Below are 4,717 nucleotides of genomic sequence, written 5' to 3' on the forward strand. Positions count from 1 at the left end.
TGACTTAATAAAACCATTTATATCACATCGATGATTTTGTTTAACTTATATAAACGATATGATGTGTGCATGACAGTTAGGGACCGATTCAGGTTGGCGCGATATGCTGCGGACATCTCTTTCGAACACCCCCGCCCCCGATTCCCCTCGGTAACGAAAACACATGCCTCCAGTGCAGGAAAAATCTGCTGCAGGGATTTCTCCTGCCTTTGCGAATAGAAGTCAGTGAAAACTGACTTTTATTTGCGTGTGCGAATGAAGATGGCAGGCATCGGTCTGCCCACGCACCCATGGAAACACCCAGCGTTTTTATGGGGATTCCCATAAAACGCTGGGCTTTCCCATGCGCTAGCCCCATTCCTTCCCCCGGCATGCCCTGATGCTTGCGATCAGCTTGGCAACTATGCTAATCCCCAAAGCCATTTGCAAAGGGGCGCTGTGCATGCGCAGTCCCCAAAACATCGGGACCAGAATAACCCCTAATTAGCATAAAGTGCTAATATTTCCCGCTGCTTATCCATAACTGTTGGCCAGTTAGTAGCGGAGAAACGCGCCGAGGACTGAGGCTTTTCTGTACCCCATGGGGTTTAAACTCCTTCAGACATACTGATAAAACCCGCTGTGCTGGGCTGAGGTCGCACTGACGGCCTACATTGTCTGCTGCACGCTTGTATCGAATACCTGCATCAGCCACCTGTGACAGACAGCTTCATCGTGTCCGTCTTCCCATCGCCGACGGCTTGGAACAAGTCTGCGCAGATTGTTAACACCACTGACGGCTTGTGGCGGACGGCTCACTCATTGCCCATTCTGACTTCGGTGGTTCGTCAACAGGCAGCGACCGCTGCAGGTACAGATTCTTGCAGAAAGACACAATTCTTCACAAACATCAGGTTTACTGTACTTCCACCTATTTCATTCTACCACTGAAGTTCGCCTGAAGAAGAGGTAAACTTTTTGCGGTACTTCTTTACTTTCACGGCGCCAGCATGGCGCCGCGCTACTTCCGGGTTACGCTCGCCACAAACTAAGTAAAATAAACGAAGTTAACGCCATGCCAACATGGATAGTTCATACCTCCACTATCCATGTTGGCATGCGTGGGCAGCGTGGGCGAGCGAAGCGAGCCCCGCAAGGGGACTGCTGGCGCCGTGAAAGTAAAGAAGAACCCTTTTTGCACAGCTGGGGCTCTCAGCACCGAATTAACATCATACGAATTCTGCCCAGGACTCCAGGTTATAACCAGAATTTCTATACCATGGGGCATGTACGAATTTGCATGTTTATATTTGAATTTATTTTAATATATGTGTATTATTTTTATGTAATTGACATTGCTTATACAAGCTAATTAATACATTTTATACTAATTATCCATCCAATTGTGTGGAGGTCTCTGAGGTATACTGTATGCATAGAGATAAAATCTCTGTATTGTTATCTAACTTGTCCTTTTGGTGTTGGCCAGCAATGCTGTTACTTTTATAGGTTTGTACCAAATTTCTTTTATACTAGTTTTATTATTATGAGTGGAAATTTGGGGTATCCTTTCTGACTGTCGGCAACAGGAAAGGGAACCCTTAGGGGCGTGGTGGGCTGAACTGCTTTGCTCAGTAGTATCTGCAATAGTATCAGGTGTGTCAGACCTGAAGAGAATAAAAAAGAAACAGAATATGCAGCGCTGAATAAAAAATCTCTGACTGTTTGATTGACTTTACAGATTTTTTAGGGTAGTGGATCCTGATGGAATAAGGAATTTCCCTTTGTGGTCCAAAGTCCCTTATTTGTATATCCAATGGCAGCGTGGGAAATACCACTTGGTGTCGGCTGGTGTGGATGGTTTTTCCGGTCCGTCCAGGCTGGTTCGGGCAGATTGAGGGTTGTGAAGTTTGCTGGAGCTATTGGTCCGCTTCTGCTGGAAGGTAGGTAACCAACTAACACGTTTCGCTGTAAAGCTTTTTCAAAGGTAGCATTGGATCGCTACCTTTGAAAAAGCTTTACAGCGAAACGCGTTAGATGGACACCTACCATCCAGCAGAAGTGGACTAATTGCTCCAGCAAACTTCACAAAGCTGATCGCAGGACAAGTTTGTTCTCAAAATAGGGAAAACCATGCAGCTCTGCAGGTGGTGCAGATGTAACAGGTGTAGAAAGAGTTAGATTTGGGGGTCGGGAGTGTTCAAACTGAAATCTAAATTGCAGTGTAAGAATAAAGCAGCCAGTATTTACCCTGCACAGAAACAACTCAGCCAAATCAAACTCTTTCTGCACCTGTTACATCTACCCCACCTGCAGTGCAGCATGGTTTTGCCCATTTTGAGAACAAATTTGTTCTGCAATTAGGTCTGCATTAGGGTATGTGGTCCCTGGGTCCACAATGTCTAGGTCAACAGTCACTAAGTCGACCACTATTGGTCGACAGTGACTAGGTTGACACCTAAGAATGGACAACATGCCCTAGGTCGACAATGACAGAAGGTGAACACAAGCTCAAGATATACAAGGAGATGGTCAACAGGAATATAGTCGACATGAGTTTTTCACGTTTCCAATTGGTCATAGAGTGAGAATATATTAGCGTGCCAAGTGCAGGGAGGCACACTTACACAGTGTCCATGTCGACATAGTCACAACACTGGGAAAAACTCATGTCGACCTTATTCATGTCAACAATGTCAATGTAGACCTTAAGCTTGTGTCGAATAAATTGGGTTGAACTATTGACTACGACCTCTAAATTGGAACCAGTAAAATTGAGTATTCCATTCTGGAAGTGGGATCTGGTCTTAGGCAAACGCAGGGGTTTCTGGCTGCCTGGAAACCCCCCTCCTCTCGGCAAGTGCATTAAATGATGACAACAATAGCACTGGTATATAATATGATCAATAGAGCCGCCACCACATCATGCAGTGTATCAACTTCTTATACCGGATTTACTGTATGTGTGGATCTGAGCCCTCAAACATTGCAATGGACCAGAGAGCAGCTGTCAGGTTAGAAGAGACAGGAGCCTAACCATGAAGTGGGAGATTGTGAGCTTAGAAAGTGCAGTACTGGATCTATTATGTTAGAGTATTTATTTATTATGATATGTTTAACCTTTTCCTGTCCACTTACCTTATTTAAGTGTTTGAAGCAGCATGTAATATAGACCATATGTACTGTTACATATCAATACTGTAGTCCATGCAGTATCCAGTGTATAAAAGGATCCATTTTCAGGGCTGTTACCGCTCCCCCAGATCCTGTACAAATACTCCAATGAGCTGCAGAGTGGGAGATTTTTGATTATATTTGGAAACCCCCATCTGCGTTTGCCACTGTTCGTATAGTATAATGCTGTACTCTGTTACCTTTCAATAGAGCTCTACCAGGGCCATCTCATCTCTATGCATACTTGCCTACTTTTTAAGTCTCCTTGGAGGACCCCGGAGAGGAGACTGTCAGCAACCCTTCTGGAGTCGGGGATTGATGTAGACGTCATCAAGCCCTGTCCCAGCACGGCAAATCCCAGGTCTTCATGGAGGGGGCGGGGCTAAATTATACGATTTCCATATTTAGCCAACCCCCACTGAAAACCCGAGAATCGCAGTGATTTAATGATGCAAGGGGGTGCGACGGTATCTGGGAGGGTTGCCCTCCTTTCCAGGGGGGCCTGGGTGGGGGAACTGAATTTCCGGAGCCTTCCAGCCATTCCGGGAGGGTAGGCAACCGTGTCTCTATGGGAGCCGTAATTTTAAGTTATACATCTCTTAGGAGCAGTAACATGAATGTTAGAGGAGTGATAAGCAGGGAAGCAGATGTACAGCACAGATATTATTCAGGCCTAACGAAACGCTGCCAGGGCCCAGATATTATCCAGGCCTAACAAAGCGCTGCCAGAGCCCAGCACAGATATTATCCAGGCCTATCAAAGCGCTGCCAGAGCCCAGCGAGTCATCACACTAATTAGCTTAGGATGGGAAATTGAGATAAATGTAATGTTGTTTGAAGCAGAACACTTTGCCTTTACCAGGAACTGATGGCATATTAATGTGCACAGTACTGTATCATTCCCACACAGAAGTATTTATACATATCTCCCAACTGCCCCGCTTTCCGTGGGAATATCCCATTTTTTGAAGGGGAGGACAGTTGGAAGTCCCCCTGCACTTCGCACAGCATCTATTCCCGCAGGCGGGGGGGGAGGGGGGCATGGCCAGAAGCTCACAGAGCCGCTGGCCATGCCACCACAGCAGCACAATGGGGGCATGGCCTCACGGGAATGACATGATTTGTAGGCTACGGACAAAATTTTCACATGTGCGTCTTCACCACGCACAAACGTCCTGCCTGAGGAATTGCTAAATTGGGAGGTATGTTATATAGGGGGAAATTTACTAAACTAAAATCATAAAAAAAAAAACAACCTATTTTCACAGTAACATACAATTTTTTGGGGGCATATTCGTATTTTTGGCATTTACTATGCCAAAACTAAGATTTTTCGTATTCGTATTGATGGATCATTCCTATTGTATTTACAAATACGAATGAATACACCATCGATAGAATACGAATAGGAATCACCATTCAAAAGAATGGTGATTCCTAATTTACTAAGCGGCCGTATTTTCAATACTAATTCAATGCTAATTAGCGTAAAACGGCCGCGAAATGCCGGCCAAATACGCCAGGAAAATACACTTTATTTTCCTGTCGTATTTGGCAGAAGCCT

Source organism: Crinia signifera, chromosome 2 (assembly GCF_055691185.1).
Source record: "Crinia signifera chromosome 2, ASM5569118v1, whole genome shotgun sequence".
NCBI lineage: Eukaryota > Metazoa > Chordata > Amphibia > Anura > Myobatrachidae > Crinia > Crinia signifera.